The 21,322-nt window shown below is 42.2% G+C and overlaps 1 protein-coding gene across 1 annotated transcript in view; it reads right to left on the bottom strand.

Moving 5' to 3' along the window:
* Nucleotides 1–13,713, bottom strand: part of MYPN (myopalladin) — a 2,801,288-nt gene extending 2,787,575 nt beyond the window's left edge. Inside the window, exon 1 of the mRNA XM_069240514.1 lies at nt 13,544–13,713. The gene's annotated coding sequence lies outside the window, so the exon portion shown is untranslated. The remainder of the gene's footprint in view (nt 1–13,543) is intronic.
* Nucleotides 13,714–21,322: the final 7,609 nt, after the last annotated feature.

Raw genomic sequence — 21,322 nt, 5'->3', positions numbered from 1 at the left:
ACATCATGTCTGTCTCTTTCAAGAGACATGGCTCAAAGATCCACCGTATAAATTAGGATATAAAACCTACTTTATTAGTGCTACTTCAGCTGCCAGAGGGAGACCGTCTGGGGGGTTGGTTATATGGGCAAAAATCTCATTAAATGTTGAGATATGCATGCAAGATACTGAGTCAGAGGACATTTTATGGTTGGTAGTGGGGAAAAAAATAAGATAATAACCCACTTGTTCAATGTATATATAAGACCTAGAAGGACAAACTTGGAGTCTCCCGAAATAACTCTACTAGATGACCTGCTCAAAAAAATCCCAGTAGGAGAGACAATCATGATAGGGGGTGACCTTAACTGTAATTATGAACCTATAACTGGATTCGAATATTTAGCAGAAGAGGAAGATCGAATGAGAGCAATTCCTTACCTAACAATAGAAAAAACTGTTCCAGGCACAGTGGCCGCACTGCAACTCATGGGCCTTACATTAAACAACGGACTGAGGGCGTGCAATGGCAGAGTGGGTGAAGGAGGCCTTAATCTGGATACTTTCCAGAGAGGCAACTCAACTTCAAAAATAGACTACATTCTGCATAGTATAAGTACATGGGGAAGATTAGCGAATTTTAAAATTGATAAAAGAAGGGATAGCGATCACTTCCCGCTAATAATTGAACTCAGGGCCCACCTCCTAGATTTGGACTTGGAATATACAGAACACGACAAGGTGGAGTTACAACCCACCCTCAGTAACAATAGAAGGGTTGTGAAATGGCCAGCAATACTAGGTAATCAGGAAACAATGACAAATATTTACAACATATTTTCTGATCTCCTGGAGCCTTATGCAGAAAATAAACCTTGTGACATTCCTATTATGGCTATTCACCATTCGTTGAGTATTGCATTAAGACCCATCCTGACCAAACAGCTACAGATCAAGCATAAAAAGGAGAAGGTCCAAACCACCCCAAGCAGTCCATGGTATACTATCAAATGTAGGGAGAGGAAAAGAGTACTGATAGAGGCACTAAAGCAAAAAAATCAATTAGCCGTACAACAGGCAAGGGCCAGCTACAAGAAAACGCTGGCCACTGCCCAAAGCAACTGGGAGGATCAAAAATGGCAAGACCTGCTGGAAGCAGCAAAAAGCAATGATACAAGGTCCTTCTGGAAAATAGTTACCCATGGCAGCAAAGAGGGGATATTTACCACAGATCATCATATAGATCCCAAAACATGGGTTAACTACTTTACACACCTTTACTCTGACCCCCCCACCCTCGATTTCTATCCCTCAAGACATAAAACCCTAGCTACTTGGGCCATTTTACCCGAGTTACAATTTGGTCTGGAGGAGACGGTGATTGCTATTGAAGCAATCAAGCCAGGAAAAGCCCCCGGTTTGGACAAGATCCCAGGGGATATGTTCAAGCATAGCATAGAAATTTGGGCACCTTATTTAAATCTTTTAAATGACGCTATAGCAAGGGGAGGCCTAATACCCAAGACATGGAAAGGGGCAGAAATAATTCCAATTTACAAAAAAGGATCCAGGGAAGACCCAGGGAACTATAGACCTATCAGCCTTATAGATGTTATGCAAAAAATTTACGCTAGACAGATCCTGAATTGAATTAGTATCTGGATAGAAGAGAACAGCATAATGACTATATACCAAGCAGGCTTTAGACAGCAGACGAGTACAGTCGACCAGGCCTTTAGGCTATTGACAATAATGTGGAAATATACTAGACTAAGGAAAGGTCACCTCTATATTGCATTTGTGGATCTGCGTGCAGCCTTTGATCTGGTGCCAAGAGACTCCTTATGGGCAGCACTAGGAAAACAGGGCATGCCAGGGAACCTCCTGGGCCAGCTGGAGAGGTTACATGAAAATACATTTGCAAAAGTTCGGTGGGGGCCAAAGGGAGAGTTGACAGACCCAATACCTATCAAGAGGGGGGTGAGACAAGGCTGTGTGCTGGCCCCAACACTTTTTTCATTATACATCAATGATCTGGTTCAGCATTTGAAACAAAGTAACCATGATTCACCAAGATTGAATGATGTTCCAGTCCCCGCCCTCCTTTTTGCAGATGATACCATTCTATTATCCCAAACTCCCATGGGCTTGCAATCTCTATTAGATAAATTCAGTGAGTATTGCAGCTCGAAGGGATTAGAAATAAATACAAATAAGACCAAATACCTGACTGTTAACCCCCACATAGCACTTAAGAGAAACATTCGGATTAGAGGGCAGGCACTGGAACGAGTAAAAAACTTCAATTACCTAGGGATACTGCTTGATGCCAAATTGTCATGGGCTCCGCACATCAGTAAAGCTGCTATCTCCTTAACTCATAGCTCCATGGCAATTAGTAAAAAATACAAATGCTCAAGGACGAGCATTGTGTCACCAGTATTTGAGATCTATAGGTGCAAAGCACAGGCCGCTGCTCTATATGGTGCTGAACTCTGGGGGTTCACAAAATTAACCCCATTGGTTACTCAGGAAAATAATTTTATGAAGGGGGTTCTGGGTCTACCTCCATCCACTCCGTTGATCCCTTTAGCCTATGACATTAATATGAAACAAATAGGCAAACTGGCAGCCCTGAGGCCCCTGCTTTACTGGTGTAGACTTTGGACAACCCCTGAATTGATCCAATACAGGCAAGCACTAACAGAGATCATGGGTTTGGACAAGGCCATCTCCCTCCCGTGGCTTCACTACATTAGGCAATGTTTTTACAATCTAGGGCTGAAAGTCTATTGGGATGAACCGCATACACTCACAACTCAATCCAAGATCCGTCTAAAACAAGTATTTTGGGACTTTACTCTTAGTAGCCCTTTTTATAACAAGGATCTAGGTAGACTAACCTTAAGTTTCCTGGATTATAAACCATTGCCGAGTGCTGAGGAATGGATAGATACTATCCAACCTAGACGAGCAAAAGTCTTATATATGAAGCTTCGATATGGGATTCTCCAGGTTAAGGCATTTACCTTTAAATGGGGCCTCCCGAATGGGAGTAGTCATGAGGCGACCTGTGAGCTGTGTAATATGGAGACTCCGGAAACGATGGATCATGTTCTTTTAAACTGCATTGCTTATGAAAAACAGAGGAGGAAATGGATCCGTCCTATCTGCAGAAACGTTGGAATCAGGAACTGCAATGAAGCAGCAAGACTCTTGAGATCCAGTACGTTACCATATGTTGTTTTTGGTCTAAGCCGGTTTCTACTAGCAATTTCATTCATCAGAGACAAGGCAGGCCTGAGGTTGTAAGCGCTTTAACTCAGGCAAAACTTCCACAGTTAATCCACGGCCCCCAAACTGACAATTGGCACAAGGACCGTAGTCATTGAGAGGTTCCTTAAGTTACCTAGAATGGTCGTTTGACACGTATGAAACTAGTTTTTGGATCCAGTTATTTATTTTCCTTTATTTTAAAAATCCCCCCCTTAGCCAAGCAAAGAAGTGCCTGATGGCACGGGAGGTATTTTTTTATGGGTTTTATAAATGAAATACTGTACTTGATTCTTATTTATTGCTTTTAAGACCAACATCAGATAATTTGTTTTTAGTAGTTAAGAGAATATTAGTTGCTGCTGGAATAATGTGCATTTGTATTACCTGTTTGTACCCCTTTTACGGCTTCTAAATGAATATAGGCACGTAGGAAAGATAGAAAACGTTGGGTCCTAGGGACTGTCAATCACCTTTCAAAAATTAGCTAAACAACCCCTCATCTGATGACGGTATGCACATTGCCAGGATTTTTAGAGGCATTATGATATGCCAGATGCGAACATTTTTCCAAAAAACATGCATCCTATTTTTATAATGGTCACTATCTGTGCTAGTATATAGTCATTGCCATATAGATTTATATTTATAGGTATTTTATAATATTTATATGGTGATTTGTATGATGATGTGTATTTTATATTTTTATAGTGTTTTTATTGATTAATTATTTACTTGTTTAACACTCATATCCACAACTTGCCTATTTGTATTGTATGGCCCTGAGGGAGTTCCGGTCTTGATCTGACTTTATCGTCTTTCTCAAAAGTGCTTTCGTTCCCTTTTAGAAATGTAAGAATTTTGTTAGTATGCTTTTATGGTATTGTTTTGCCGAAATAAAGCTGAAATGAATGAATGAATGGATAACATCAGCATAGGTATGGGGCGGTAAATCCTGAAGACGGACTAAGTCCTGAGAACAAACTGTATAATTTCCAACTACGTTGGCCAAATTACTTAGTTTGGCCTCGATAACATCAAGCCGGCTATAAAACAGGCAAAGCTTTGAGTTCAGAAATTCACTAAGGCGTGTACTTAGGGTATCTCAAACATCAGAGCTTAATAAACACTGAAATCCTGGCTCATTAGTTTCATGTCCCTAAGTTTGGCATAGATTTAGATGGTTTAACTCTCTGGACCCTTTTCCTCCTTTTGGCCCCATATAAGGTGAACAGCCATAGATGGCCGTGTCGATAAAAGAGGCAGCCCTCTTTTCAGCGGAGCTGCTTACAGGCCATATCTCGGCGGAGCAATGCTTTATAGGTAAACTATGCAGTCTTGTTGATTGAGAAGAGGTGCTAAAACACCCAGCTTAGCTAGGAATAGCTGTTCATACCTCTTCAGAAGGAGAATGGATATTAGGATCCTCAGAGAAAAGTGACAAGCGCCACTCTAACAACTTAATTTCATTGGAAACAAGATCCACCGCCCATACCAAAAAACTATCAATAGTGGTGCACGGGTGTGTTTGTAAACCCTGGGGTGCATCTGCATTAGCCTTTCTTTTGCCCATGTCGATCAATTAACAGTTACAGATCACCATATCACATAGAATCCGACAAAAGAAGGCAAATAAAAGGGCAATACAACCTATAGCTGCAACAGAGGGGCCAGATGGAAGCAAATATGTTGTCCTCAGTGATCTGTAGAGCCCAAACAAAAACAATGGCCAAAAGGGTAGGCCCATCTTGGCCTGCCCTTTGCCCAGGTGTGACCCGCGTGGGTCCCGTGCTATGTGGCCCAGTCAGGACTTATGAAGCACTTCCTGGCGCAGGACGAATGTTGGCAGCTGCTTCCTGCCGCAATGTAGCTGGGGCATGCAGTTCGCAACCCCCAGCCACTGATATGCAGATTGAAGTCCTCACACTGTGGGACTGGTCAGGGCTTATGAAGCACACCGTGGTACAGGACAAACATTGGCAGCTGCTTCCTGCTGTAATGTGGCTGGGGCATGAAGTTCCCAAACCCCAGCCGCCAGTATATAGATTGAAGTCTTTGCACTGCGGGGCCCGGTCCGGGCTTATGAAGTACCTCCTGGCACAGCACGAACGTTGACAACTGCTTCCTGCCACAATGTGGCTGGGGCTTGCAGTTTTCATCCCCAGCTGCCGGTATGCAGATTGATGTTTTCATGCTGCGGGCCCAGTCGGGGCTTATGAAGTGCCTCCTGGTGCAGGATGAACATTAGCAGCTGCTTCCTGCCACAACACGGCTGGGGCATGTAGTTCCCAACCCACAGTCGCCAGTATGCAGATTGAAGTCCCCGCGCTGCAGGACCCAGTCAGGGCTTATGAAGAGCCTTCTGGCGCAGAACAAATTTTGGTGACTGCTTCCTGCTGCAACGTGGCTAGGGTATGTAGTTCCCAACACCCAGCCGCCGGTATACAGATTGAAGTCTATTATCCCAAAGGTGACCCCCTCGGCCAGTAGGGTCTGACTCAGCAGGACAAACGCATTAGGCCTATTGAGCTCTCAAAGCTCAATTTCTGACCTCGCTCTCACCGCATGTTCTTCCTTAAGGAAATTGAGTGGGATTGGAGAGCTGATTACTGTCCAAGTCAAGGGCTCTGCTTCAGCTATTGTTGACCAAGAAATAATCAATCCTACCCTCCCACCAGAAGGTGTAGAAGAAATATCCTGGGATGCTTATGGGACAGAATTGACATCGACCAATTGCTCTCCACGAGTTTCAGTGCCCTCTATTTTTTTTTTACCAACTAATGATCAGCCACTTTGCACTGATAACAATCAAGGGATTGACCCCCCCCCCCATCCCCATTAGAATCTCTGCCTGTGGCATCACCACAAAACGCGCTGAATGCCCCAACTCTGGGCTCAATTTACTAATACCTTCTGCATTACAGGGAGGGCTACTGGAAATATTTGCTTGCATTAAAGACTGTCCAAATGAAAACTCAAGCAGTTTTAAGATCAAATGTCAATAATATGGACATAATACAATCTTGGCTCTGGCAGTGGAGGAATCACAGAATTCTCTCTGAACAGAGATGAAGGAAAATAGTTCAGTGATCGCCCAAGATGATATCCAGCTAACTACTCTTTCATCAAGGGTGGAAGACCTGGAAAACAGGTCACGTAGAAACAACTTTCGGGTCTTGGGGTCCCGGAAGGCATGGAGGGGAGGTAACCCAGGAGGCTTGTGGTCCATTTATTGTGAGAGGCATTCCCTGCTTTAAGTGATTGGGATTTTCACTGTACGATTCAGAGGGCACATTGTTTTCCATTCAGACCCCCTAGTAAGCCCACTCCCTTTCCTTGGGCCATCAGTATCTATATTGAGAACTTCATTCTCCAAAAACTCTACAGCGCTGCTGCTCCTAAGGGACCTTCTAAAGCCTGTGGGGTTGACTTTTTTTGTCCGCTCTGATTTTTGTCATCAAACGGTAGTGCATCACTGGAAGCTCCAAAAACATATCCCAGCGTATTAAAACTGAGGGGCAATGGTACCTGCAACTTTGTGAATTCGAATGGAGGGTCAGACTTTCCTCTGTAATGAAGGACCTAAGTTCCAGGAACTGTTAACAAAGTGGCAGCTCCCTGGTTGAGACTGCTTTGGTGGCTGTCTATGGATTTTCTTTTCTCCAGAGGACTGGAGGGAGGGATAACATGGCAAAGAAGCTGTCTCTACATCCCTCCTGTTTTTTTCTTTCACTTCTGTCTTCATGCTGTTCTCTGCAGTTTTTTTTAGTTTCATAGGGGGCTTTCGTATCTCTCAATTCTTAATTTTTGTTTTCCAGCCTTTATTCTTTTTTTTCTTAATTTTTTGGGGTTCAGCGACTATATATTGGCATATGCCAAAGGGGTCAGACTAAGGACCAGCCTTGGTTGGGAGCCTGAGTAGATCATAACCCTCAGTGGAGGGTTATGGGTGCTTCTCTTTCTAAAACAATGCTTAGAGGAGGTGCGTAGGTTTGCCATTATGGGAACCAGGCTTGTGGGGAGGTCCGCTTGGGGGGGTTTTGGTGATATCAATTTGAGTTGGTTGGTACAGACACTTTGTGTTAGGGAGGAAGGGAATGGAAACGGTTGGTTGAGAGACTTGACATGTGAGGGAACAAAGGTTTTTCTTAGTAAGGAATGGAACAGTTTGGTTAAGAAGCTTGGCATGTGAGGGGACAAAGGTTTTTCTTAGTATCCGAATCAGGCTATTTTTTCATAGGATGCATCTGCTGCAAATTGTCTCTTTGAGGGGTAGCTCGTGGCACCTGAGCCCTAATGAAAGCGGCTATTGACAGTAGGCGTCCTGGTTGGCAATGGTATGTTTTGATGTGGAACCTCAATGGGGTCAAGCCACCACACAAGCGGAAGCTGGTATGGGCAGAGCTGAACATTCTCAAGCCACAAATTATTTGCCTTCAGGAGACACATCTAGCCCAGGCTGAAGGCTCTCTGTTAAAGGATCTCAGCTATAGAGTATTATCTATCTTATGTTTTACTTCAGTGCAGAGGGGTGTCCCATTATTGGCTTGGGATGGTAAGCAGGGAGTACAACGCCAGAGGATGGCTAAGGCAGGCCAATGGCTCCTCTGGACTATACAGAAGGATAGCATCTTCTGTACCATATGCGTAGTCTGTGGTCCAAACACAAACAACCCACGCATGTTTGATTTTTTGCTGGCTGAGCTTCATCTTTGGACACCACCTGTTACTGTCTGCAGTGACTTCAATGTGATGTTATGCCCTAATAGGGATTCTTCATCTAAGACGCTGGCTTCTGATGGCATCCTAGCACGGTATTGGGGGTAAGCATTGACTTAGCTTTATACCAGCTTATCTCCTCATACGCCCAGTTAACCTCTGTTGCATTGAGTGACCTAAGGAACTGGTTTCACATTTTATTTGGCTCCTCGTAAATCTCTGTCACGGCTATATATGTTTTTAAATAGCAACACATTGGTTTTATCCTCTACGGTGTCCCTTAATCCTAGGGTCTCATCTGATCACAACTCTCTGTCCCTGTTTGTACAATCTGCTAGGCTTAGTCAGGTATCAGGCAATCAGGATTGGATATTTGAGCGTAAACTTCTTTGAGAAGCCGACTAGGTCAATGCCAGGGCCTCTCACCAACGTAAGTTGCTAGAGTTTAATGTTGGTTCAGCGTCTCCCTGTGAGGCCTCTTGCCAGGGACAAACACTTCAGATTACTTCTCGCCAACGCAAGTCAGCTATGGCAGAGGAGATGGAGGCCCGCCAAACTCTTAGTATGCTAGAGCTCAACTTGGGATGTACTATTGTAGCAAGGGATGAGCCTCGGTCAGAGGCCGGCCTAGAGCTGTCCATCGCCCTGCAGGCATCACTTAAGCAACAAATCGGAGATCAGGCGGTTAAAAACTGGTGCACCAGGCTGGTGCTTAGCTTTGAAAATAAAGATATGGGACGGATCCTCTCTTTTAGAGTAAAGGATAGTTTTAATGCTATTAACTTCCATAAGATCAGGGGTGAGGATGGTGAGCTGGCGGTAGACCCAGCGGCAATTAGAGATGTCTTCTGCCTTTTTTTTTTTTTTTCAGGCTCTCAAGCAAGATGATTGTTCTTCATCTATTGATGGAATTCTTCAATTTAAAGAGTGGTATTTTTGCCATAAACTGAGCCAGACTGAAAGATTGAGCCTTGAAGCACCTATAAGTCTCTGAAGAGGAAACTGCTAGTGGTGCTCTGGTTAAAGGTAAGGCCTCCAGCCCAGATCAGATCCCTCCAGACTTTAACACCACTTTTATGCATATTTTGGCTCTGATCCTCATGGATCTCTTTAATTCTTTTGAAGTAACTGGTGGGGTACCTGAATCGTGGGGAAAGACGCACATTGTTATTTTTCCCAAGAAAGAGAAGGATCCCACGCTTTGTGGGTTGTATTGTCCCATTTCTTTAACTAATGCAGATTTAAAGATCTATACTCAAATTCTCACTAATCAGCTGTCAGTAGTAATCCCATGCTTGGTAGTTCCAAATCAGCAAGGCATTATTTCGGGGTGTGACACAATATTTCATGTCAATAGGGCAATCAGGACCCTAAAGACAGCCTCTTTTGAAGGGGGACCTGTTAGCATGATCCTTTTGGACACTGCGAAAGGATTTGACCGGGTCTCCTGGCCCTACCTCTGTGAAGTCATGGAGCCCGCAAGACTTGGATTGGGGTTTATCTCTAGAATGTTATCTCAGTGTTGGGCTGAAAGCAAGGAACCGTTACTCTGGTTCTCTCCCAGACCTCATAATCATCTCTCAGGGTACGAAGCAGGGGTGCCCTTTCTCCCCTCAGCTATTCGCTTTATACATACAATCTTCAATATCTGAGGTTGTCTGAGGCGATTCAGCCCATCTAAATATATCAGCTTGAAGTCAAGGCCTTGGTATATGCCGATGATCTGGCTGCCTTAACCCCTACCAATGGCTTGGAGGGGCTGGCAGCAGCAGCATAAAAGTTTGGTAAAGTCTCTGGATACACGATCCATACCGATAAGACTCAGGTTTTGTCCAGTGTTACTCCTCCATGTTCTGACAAAAGATGGGTACAAATGGTTGTCTATCTAGGGGTCACCTTATCACTTCAGATGGCTGACATCGTTCAGACCAACAACGGGTATCTTTATCAACATTTGGCTAACATTTTCACTAAATGAAACCTTTTCCATTTAGGTTTGATTGGACACTGTAATCTCATCAAAATGATTATGCTCTTAAGGTACCTCTACTTGTTCTGTGGTGTTCCACTCTTTCTTTAATAGGGTGGAGACTCTATGGCAACGGTTTATCTTGTGTTACAAGAAACGATGGATGTAAGATCCAACTTCAACAACCTAAGGTGGACGGCAGGGTCTCTCTCCTGGTATTGCCATTTTATTATCGTGCTTCATTTTTCTCATGACTGCTTGGTTCTGGGATGGGGGGCGTGGCTACAAGGGCATATGTTTGCTGATTATATGCCGCTGGGGATATCAGTCGCCCCTTATGTCGGGATTGTCAATACAATATGCTTTAAGAGAACACCATTTAAGACCATAAAGGTCTTTCCCTTTATTTGGCATTCTTTTAAGCAAATGTTTCCTGATCTTACCCTGCTCAATCAGCTAACCTATATCGGGTACAACCTAAATTTACCCTCTTGAATGCATGACTGCTTTTACAGGCATTGGGAGAAAATACTTTTTACCCTGTGTCAACTACTTGAGGATGACGTTCTTCTTTCCTTCAAGCATCTGCAGCAGTTGTATCATCTTCCCCATAATTCTTGCCATTGGTACCTTATAGTTTGTAATTTTGTATCCGTCTTACAGGTGATGAGATTTGACGTTCAGATAATTCCTTACTTGAGCTGTTAGCAATGGCTCCAACAAACCGAAATATTGGCCTGGTAAATAAATGTATCTATCAGCATTCTCTGGACCACACCGTGGATCCTTTTCAGGATCGGGCTAATAAATGGATCCATCTCTTAATATGGCCATTATGGCAGGTGATCTGAGACGGAAAAATATTTTGGTGCAGTCGGTTCTCAATGTGTCACACGATAAGGTGCATCATCTTAGATGTAATATTGACTTATTATACTACACACCGCCTCATCATGAAACTTCGGGTGGACGATCGTTGCTTCCAGTGTGATTCCAAGGGTGCAAATTTGGTTCATATTTTTTGCCTCTAGCTCAGCTCTGCGTCTATATTGGGACTTCGTCTTTGGTAAGATGTATAGCATCTCAAATCTCAGGGGTTTCATGGAACCAAAACTGCTTATTCTGGGATATTCCCCGGCTATCCCTCATCATTAAGTGAATTTATATCTCTTTGCAGTCTCTCTCGCCAGACTAGTGCTGGCACGCTCTTGGCTCTCTAGCGCGACCCCTCGATCTGGTGGCGAGAATTTTTGAATATTAGAAATAATGGTAGAGAATGCACCACAGTGATGGAGGTTGAGGCTTGTATGGGATCCAGTCCTGTTTTGGATATTGGCTGGTCAGGACATGTGATATCAGTTTTTACATCCTATCTCTCACCAAACTGCTCTCATCCTACTCTGAACAACATATATTTTTATCTTGTGGTCAACCATTCTGGTTGTTTCCTACTGAATGTATCTTGCCTATTTACATTGCTCCCATTTTGTGGTTGATGTGCTATTTAATCTGTTCCCTGCCTCTGGTGTCTTTATGTTTCTCACAATTTCCAATTAAAAAAATTATATATATATTGGACCGGACAATGAGTTATTGTGTTCGTGGTTTGATGTTTGATTTTTTCGTTCTTGGGCCCTGTAATACCTCTCAGAAAATCCCATGACTGCTCGCCCTCACTACGCTGATTGTCAAGTGGGGAATGTGTGCACTCGGCCCAGTTTGCAGAGTCATAGTAGAAAGCATCATGGAACACCAGTGGCAAATGCCCATAAAGGAAATAGCCTTAACATACAGCTCGAACCACACTGTGCCTTTTCAATGTGGCCCAAACAAGGAATGTGTATTTACAATGCATTCCTTTACCACCCAAGTCATTACAATGACTTGCCTTAGGGAAAGCATTATTGGAATGATGTTAGACTAAGTCCAACACTTTTCCTACGTGGTGCAGACTGGAGTTGGAATAGTAAATTATACTATTTCAAAGTCCAGCGCTTTAGCAAAGGCAAGTTCCTAAGGCAGGCGTGGTAAATGCCTGTGTCGTTCTGACACACATCCGCCCGCAACTATCGTGCCTGTAACCCAGTAACCCCTCTCTGCCCTGTGGTCCACTGAACGGGCTTTGACACTTTCTCAAAGGCATCCGTCACTGGATATATTGAAAATCCTTTCAAGCTTTTCTTTTCATTACAGCCAAGTCACTTATTTACACACCTGAGCAAACTGGAATACTGAAACAGACCAAAAATGTGTCCACCGTAGCATTATTTCAGCCATTAGATTGACTCCAATCTTTGTTATCAGGAGCCTATATAGCCTTGTTAAAGGTACTTCTACAGCCCACTATGGCTACCAAGCCAGATGGCTATCATCAGAAAGAGAGCTATCTTTAACTTCTTATTGAGATGTTCAAAGCTTTAATTGGCTCTGTCATAGGCTACCTCTTTTTAGCCAAAATTCATTGCGCTGCAACTCGTAATTTATGGTCAGCTAACGATAACATGCTCGTCACAAAAAAAATTCGTGTGCATAACTCATATCCCATTCCTCCGACCTACTGGTTCCTCTTCAATGGAAATCCTTTCCCAAACAATTGCACTCACTCCCAAAACTAAACTATTCCAGATTACACTCGAGGATTAGCTCATCTCCCAAACACAGACACAACTCCCCGCACTCCTGTTACTGCAACTGTAAATATGTATATTTGATAAATGTCAGAAATGTCTTGTACCGTTTCATTATTTAAAACCCAATACATTCTAGTTGTACACACCACAAGTGCTGTTGGCCTGTGTACCGTTTTTACTGTTCTTTTGGGCAGTACTTCTAACTGGAGTACTTAAAATACTGTTAGATAAACAGTAAATCACGTTCAATAAGTCATCAGTCCCATGCAATCTTCCAGTACTAACAAGTGTAATCTTGCTTATCAGTTGCATACTTGTTTCAATAGAGCAATTGGCATTCAAATTGCATTTCTTTAGCAGCTGAGTACGTGGTGTCGGGGTTGCTCGGCATAATTTTAGACGTATCTGATCTGGTGTTGCTTAATGATGCAATTAATTGGCCAAAACACTTGTTGCTGGCAGTCTAGGTGGAGCAAGATAGACGGCGACACTCCATTGCCATCCTAGCAGAACTGTTTCTGCAGCTGTCGTGCACATCACTTGAGTACAGCTCACCCGCCGCTAAATATAGGTGGCTGTTATTCTACAGGAAAACTAGTAAATGTAACTTTGGGTGCGAGTGTTGTGTTAAATTAGAAGCAGGGTGATTTAGTCATAGCGTTTAAGGTAAAATGGGGCGGCCGTCGATAGTTACAAAAGTCGTGTGCATGCCACAATGATTACAAATTCATTAAAAGTCAACAGTAACAGACAGCCACTACTCACGCTAGCAACGAAGCGACATCGTAACTCCTATGAAATATCTTGTGTATTCACAAGAACGTTCTTATGACATACATTAAACCACGCATCATGTTGCTCTACGCCCACTAGCAGGCTACTTAAACGGTTTACGCTTGCTATCGTGCTATCATACATTAAGTACTAGACTAACATAACTTGTCAGTAAGGTTATATCCAGCGACAGTATTACCTTTGCGTGCATCCGGGTAACGACGTCAAATACGGTACTCTTTGACAGCTATTATTTTAAATACACCCAATGATCCTTTAGGGCAGACTCCTGGTCCAGAAGGGGCAGTTTTAGTTATCGAGAAATGGGAGCACGAGAAGCAGCATGGTAACTGGTGACGGCCACAGGAGAAACATTTGTCACTTTGCAGATCTGAAGTTATTTTGGGAACTGTGAGCCACGTGTCTATGAAGCATTATACTTCATTGGATAGCACACCATTAAGCAAATGGATGGAAGGTCCTGGATTACGTGAACCGTCCGGGCAGCGTTAATTTGCGCAAATTTTATTGAACAACATACAAATGGCATGCCTTTTCTTTTGCGGCAGTCAGAGACGTTTTCAAGCAGCAAAAAACGATTTTGTGTTTTAGTCTACTCAGGAAGAAAACAAAACATTAACTGTTTTTGCCATGTAAGCTTCGTAAAATTTGTTCATAAACCACACAAAGTAGGTAGGCAGTTTTCTCTTTTTCACTCTTAAATTACTTATTTATTACACCCACAAGGCTGTAACAATATCCAAGCAATCCAAGTTATATAAGAGCCCAGTTCTTTTCAGAAGATTGATTTGATCCAAAACAAAATCAGTGCCTATTCGTTTGTAACAACATTTTATAGTCTGCTTTTCTCCACATCATGAGTCAACACTGTCAGATGGCTGTGAGGCAGTAGGAGATGTGTACCTTGACGTACTGTGTAAACACTTGGGAAGGATAGGTCTTAGATGTGGTTTGAGTAGAGGTAACATGAGAAGCCGAAGGATGAAATTATGTCATAAAGGGAGATGATGAAAGGAGAGGCTCAAGGACTGATTTTTGACTGCGTTTCTGGAGTGGGATGGGTGCAGATATCTTTGAACGACTGTAAAGGAGAGATTGGAGAGACAGAATGTGAACTTGGTGTGAGCAACGCCAATGATGACCAGCGGGTAAAAAGAGAGTAGCATATGAAGATTGACTGTCAAAAATAGAACATAAGTCCAACAGTATAAGAATGGCAGAGTCACATGTCATGAAGTGGTGATGAAATTAGATAGACATGTGCTTTGTTCCTGTGAAATGGAGGGTACACAACCCTGATTAGACGAGGTGAGAAGGTTGTTTAAAGGAGGTAGAGCATGAAGGGCTTGAAGATCAGTCATTCTAGTGCCTTGGAAAAGAAAGAAAGTTGAGATACTGGGCAATATTTGGTTGGAGAACAGGGATAAGCAGTAAGGTTTTTTGAGCAGGGGTAAAACCATTCCCAGTTTACAGTATCTGGGGGAAAGTGTCCGTGGTGAGGCACTGTTTCAACAAAAAGATCAGACAAAGTAGGACGTTGGACCTGAGTGCTAGATATTTTATAGTTTAAATGCTGAAAGGCCCAGGTGGCACACACAACTACTTTGAGGCTGATTATAGGAGTAATTCAATTGGAGATGTTTTTTCGAAAAAGTGATACTGGCTAGATGAGATTAGGGTGTGGAGGATGTTTAGTGGGCTAGTAGTGGAGCTGTCCATAGCATAGTCAGGATATCTCTGATGGCAGTGATTTTTGAGAAGCATGTAGCAAAATAGTTAAAACAAATTACAAAAAATGAGCGAAGGTGGTGATACTACTGCACAAAACCTTTTCTGTGTTGGGTATCTGTATTATATAAGCCAAATGGGTGCTGAGGCCATTCAATTCCCTGCCACAAAGGAAATTACTGGATTGTCAGATGTGAGAAAATTTACTGGTCAGTACTCAACTCTGTGCAACCAAAATTACAATATATGTGAAAGTACTCATAAAATAGTAAACATATAGAAATACAACAATGAAACCATAAACAAGGCCTGAGTTTAACCCAGATTGTATTTAATAAGCATGTGTTGCACAAATCCAAAATTGATGCAAGTTGTTAGAGTAATAGGCAAAAGAGTTAACTTGAAACGGAAATTGGAAATAATCCCAAACATTGGTGCTAAAAAACCATTCACAATTTTAACGTCTTTTGATCAGCTGGGAAGTTCCATTCAACCATACAGGGAGTGCAGAATTATTAGGCAAATGAGTATTTTGACCACATCATCCTCTTCATGCATGTTGTCTTACTCCAAGCTGTATAGGCTCGAAAGCCTACTACCAATTAAGCATATTAGGTGATGTGCATCTCTGTAATGAGAAGGGGTGTGGTCTAATGAAATCAACACCCTATATCAGGTGTGCATAATTATTAGGCAACTTCCTTTCCTTTGGCAAAATGGGTCAAAAGAAGGACTTGACAGGCTCAGAAAAGTCCAAAATAGAGAGATATCTTGCAGAGGGATGCAGCACTCTTAAAATTTCAAAGCTTCTGAAGCGTGATCATCGAACAATCAAGCGTTTCATTCAAAATAGTCAACAGGGTCGCAAGAAGCGTGTGGAAAAACCAAGGCGCAAAATAACTGCCCATGAACTGAGAAAAGTCAAGCGTGCAGCTGCCACGATGCTACTTGCCACCAGTTTGCCCATATTTCAGAGCTGCAACATCACTGGAGTGCCCAAAAGCACAAGGTGTGCAATACTCAGAGACATGGCCAAGGTAAGAAAGGCTGAAAGACGACCACCACTGAACAAGACACACAAGCTGAAACATCAAGACTGGGCCAAGAAATATCTCAAGACTGATTTTTCTAAGGTTTTATGGACTGATGAAATGAGAGTGAGTCTTGATTGGGCAGATGGATGGGCCCGTGGCTGGATTGGTAAAGGGCAGAGAGCTCCAGTCCGACTCAGACGCCAGCAAGGTGGAGGTGGAGTACTGGTTTGGGCTGGTATCATCAAAGATGAGCTTGTGGGGCCTTTTCGGGTTGAGGATGGAGTCAAGCTCAACTCCCAGTCCTACTGCCAGTTCCTGGAAGACACCTTCTTCAAGCAGTGGTACAGGAAGTAGTCTGCATCCTTCAAGAAAAACATGATTTTCATGCAGGACAATGCTCCATCACACGCGTCCAAGTACTCCACAGCGTGGCTGGCAAGAAAGGGTATAAAAGAAGGAAATCTAATGACATGGCCTCCTTGTTCACCTGATCTGAACCCCATTGAGAACCTGTGGTCCATCATCAAATGTGAGATTTACAAGGAGGGAAAACAGTACACCTCTCTGAACAGTGTCTGGGAGGCTGTGGTTGCTGCTGCACGCAATGTTGATGGTGAACAGATCAAAACACTGACAGAATCCATGGATGGCAGGCTTTTGAGTGTCCTTGCAAAGAAAGGTGGCTATATTGGTCACTGATTTGTTTTTGTTTTGTTTTTGAATGTCAGAAATGTATATTTGTGAATGTTGAGATGTTATATTGGTTTCACTGGTAATAATAAATAATTGAAATGGGTATATATTTGTTTTTTGTTAAGTTGCCTAATAATTATGCACAGTAATAGTCACCTGCACACACAGATATCCCCCTAACATAGCTAAAACTAAAAACAAACTAAAAACTACTTCCAAAAATATTCAGCTTTGATATTTATGAGTTTTTTGGGTTCATTGAGAACATGGTTGTTGTTCAATAATAAAATTAATCCTCAAAAATACAACTTGCCTAATAATTCTGCACTCCCTGTATTATGACAAGGCACAAACTGTCAGCTGACACGTGTTTTGTTCCCAGAACTTTTCCAAGGCTGTGAAAGATATAGGTTGTGGCTGAGAACAATGAGGATCAATGTATTTAATTAACCCAGCTTGTGAGTATGCAGATTGAGAGGTGCAGACCAAAGTTAATAAAAAGTGAAAAAAACACAAGTGAGCCTATTTAGCTTGGAAAATATAGACGAGAAGAAAAAAAAGAGTTGAAAAGATGTCAGAGATTGAAAGTACCTGTTATAGGTGGTTTGAGAAATAATATACCTACCTTGTCCAAGAGATAAAAGAAGTGGAATAAAAGTAAGAATATATGCAGTAGAAAAGAGGTATCAATCAGAGATCGTTTTACAGCAAAAAAAAAAAAAAAAAAACAGAGACATCTGTCAGAATAAAAAATTGCATTAGATAGTCGGAATAGACAATAATTCTTTGAAAGTATTTTGAATTCAAGAAGTAACTGCTGCTTATTTGGTACTGCGCTGTGTTAAGACATCAAAAACAAAGATAGAGGCTAGTAGTAGATTTGAGCCTGTAACATGAGCAGTATTAGTTGGAAATGTTTATCGTGATGTTAGGATCTAATTTGTCAGAAAATAACATAAGTATATTCACCTTAAAGAGCTCCAGCTTGTTATGGGCCAGAAAAAAAGCAATAAGTGAGGCTGCTGTTGGAAACAAATCTTTTAAGTACAGAATGAGTACGCAAGTGTTGACCCAGATATGCTAATTAGAAATTGTTAATAAATGCGTATATGTTATGATTGATAAAAGTTCATAGAGAAATTAATTGTAGAGAAAATTAATGTGCATGTTTTAAAATTTGCTCACGGGGTATGTCAGCCACTTATACGAACTTGTACAAAAAGAACTAAAAATGCGTGAAATAATGAACATTTTTAATAATGATGTAGTAATGTGCCAAAATGAGATGTATAGCCTATGTTTTGCATTATATTGTAAAAGCTAGCTTAGCCAAAGTTGTGGCCTACTTGCCAGGCCTCAGGCAGAATTAATAAACACACAATGTAGAAATTGCTGATGTCTATGAACTGACTGTGAACTGTGTGCTTAGCTAGAATTTTCTGCAATGTACCGACGGACAGGAGATGATGAAGTCAATTTGATACAATTATGTGTAGTGTAGGCAGAATGTACTTTCCCAAGACTTGAACAATAGAGACACTGACTGAAGAGGAACATGCAACATTTTCGATACCTAGAGAGCTGGATGATGAAGACATAGTAAAGTGGACCAATCCATGAGCTGAGAAAGACGAAATATTAGAACTCTTAGATATGTAGAATAAAAAGTATTGGGCAATGTCACATTTGAAGAAATGATTGACCAATTAGGAATTTGCGGGATAGACTGAAAAACCCTAATAAAAAGTCATGACAAGGGGCTAAAACTTCAGGTGCGAGGGCAAATTCAAGATGCGAGGGGAGAACTGATGACGTCAAGAGACACAGTTCAAGATTCTGACATTGGGCTCATGCTCTTGAGACCCTGATGCCTTGCTGATCGATTGATGACCTGAGGACGAAGACTGACTTTGTTGCTGATCCATTTCATGGATAGGTAGCTTTGACACTGTGACTGAGTCACTTTTATGTTTTTCTTTCTAGGTACCAACCGTGCTGTTTTATAGTTTTTCTCTTAGCTAGATGTTTTTGCAAATTCACATTTTCAAAATTGTTTTCGCATGAAGTCCCACATGCTAAATGCTAATTTGGGTTAGGTAAGGATTCTCTGGGTGACTCTGACAGTGACACATGATTGACGGACTGATTGCTGTACTCTGCTATTAATGCTGTTATATTCATTGTTGTTGGTTTATGTTGAAGCATTCGAGCATATGTTTTCTCAAGTTTTGATTAGATTATGTTATTGGTGGTCATTAATGAACTAATTCTGAGCTGATTGAATAAAGCTTGATCTAACCTGATGACTTAGTATTGTAACAAATAGGGAAATAAAATTGATAAAACGTATAATTGAGTTCTGGTTATTCATGAAATGTTGATTTATTGTCTCATGCTTAATGATTCTGTTAGTGGTTGTTGTTTAAATACACTGATAACTGATGTTCATCGATTACTACATGGCTAGGATGGTCCATGCGATTCAAAAGGTTCATCGGCCTATACGTGTCCCCTTGTAAGTTTACTTACTAAGGACCAGGCGCGCTTGCAGTTTTTGGTAGCAGCTTGATGGTTAGTTTCCTTGGAGAACTAGTTATGTGGTGACCAATGGTTATGCTGGTAGTCTAAGTTAGGGTTAGTTGTTCATTTTTATGAGGTTTGAATTTTGTTTTTCTGAAATGGCAATTGTTGCAAAGATGATGTCCCCTTAAGCCCAGAAATGACTTTCCCAGGTCCTGGATCCTGCTAGTAAAGTTGGGCATGTTCTTGGCGTCTTTGTGATAGTATGAAAGTGGTAGGTTGCGCTTGCAAAGGCCTATGCAAATCGCAGGTGAATTGTGACTTATGTGAGGGAAGTAGGGAGCTTCTGTACTCCAGTTGAGGTTTAATAGGAGTGTGGTGCATTCTCTGCAGTATATGAGTAGGGAAGTCGTTGAAGTTTATACGTGTGGTGCTTTGTGCTAAAAAATTGTCCATGTGGTTGTTTGTGATGTACAGACCATGCATGGTCTAAGACTCCCGAGTATACTGACAAGTATAGGAGACACTTGGTTATATGTTGAAATCTGTCTGGTTTAGTGGGTTGATCGGCATGGTCAACAAGTCGGTGCATGAGTTAAGCGAGTAAAAGAAACATTTTCGACTGAGATTTGATGAGTCCTATGTGCACCAGGACAGACCCATTGATCAGTTGAGAGTGAAATTTTAGGGTCAAATTTTGCTTGCGAATGTGGAAGACCGAGAAAGAGGAATAGCTGCATGAGCGAAAGGGCCATCAGTGAAAATCAATAAGGTCTCTGATGCGATTGTGTACCTTTCCTGTAGTAAACCAGCAGGTTTGTTTTGGTTATTGGTTTTTAGTTAGTGCTCACAATCATTTTCCATTAGTTCAATGTGAGTTGAAGTTTAGGAGGACAAGCTGTAAGACTTTGTCAGCCGCACTGTGTGAATGTGACGTCAAAGTGAGTCGCGCTGGGATAGGTTGGTTAGTGAGAAGAATCACGAGCGGATTGGGAGCCATCTGTAAGAGACAATTGGTTGAGTAAGCGGGTGAAAGGGATCTTGGGAGTAAAAGTCATTTCCTTATTGAATCGAATACACAAAAGATAGCAAGATGAAGTTTTTCAAAGCGTTCAGAAGTGCCATGAAGGGTGATTCTTACATTAAGGCGACAGTTGGGGAGCCTACCCCACCAGAAGATTCTCCAGCATTTATTGTGATGGAGGAGCGAGGTGTCGCACCATGTCTTTGGTTAAAGCAGTGGTGCAAATTGGCAGAGAAACAGGGAGCTTTACTGTTTCCCAAGCATGGAACGTTTAGTTTGAGAATTTTGGATCAGTTGCGAATGACATTATATGAGACGAAGCCACTTCCGAGACCAGCACAGTTTGACGCTTCAGCGGTTTGGGAACTCGTAGCCAGACAGCAGCAAGAGATGAAGTTCCAGAGGAGAATAAGGAAGGTAGAAAAGTCCTTGACAGAAGCAAGGTGGGATTGGGAACAGAAGAAGCGGAGAATGACAATATTACAGCGTGTTGGATTGTTTCCTGCTATTGCAGAGGAAGATAAGTCAGATGAAAAAGAGGATGATGACAAGAGTGATAAGGGTTAAAGAGATAAGAAGAAGAAAAAGACTTATGTAGACGGAGAAGACTCAGATGTTGAGGATCTTATTACACAGATATTGAGGGATCGACCTCTGCCATATGCAGTGCATGATGGGGGTCCAAGTATTAGTTGTGTTCCGACTGCTCCAGCACAAGTGACGGGCACAGGGGGGCCAGTGCAGACAGATAATGGACAGATACAAGGGGTAGTGCAGAGTGCTCCTAATGCAGTGACTACTTCGGTGGTCCAAGCGCAAATGCACCCCCCACTGATACAGAGAATTTATCCAGATGCACCAGTTTTTGAGACAACTTCGAACTTAGTGGTGCCATCTGAGCAAGTGGTTCCAAGGCCAATGCTAGTTCAGACTGAGCGGACTCCAATGTTGTTGTCTC

The sequence above is a fragment of the Pleurodeles waltl genome, chromosome 6 (assembly GCF_031143425.1).
Source record: "Pleurodeles waltl isolate 20211129_DDA chromosome 6, aPleWal1.hap1.20221129, whole genome shotgun sequence".
NCBI lineage: Eukaryota > Metazoa > Chordata > Amphibia > Caudata > Salamandridae > Pleurodeles > Pleurodeles waltl.
Note: the sequence above shows the minus strand (reverse complement) of the source record. Positions and strands in the feature narration are given on the sequence as shown.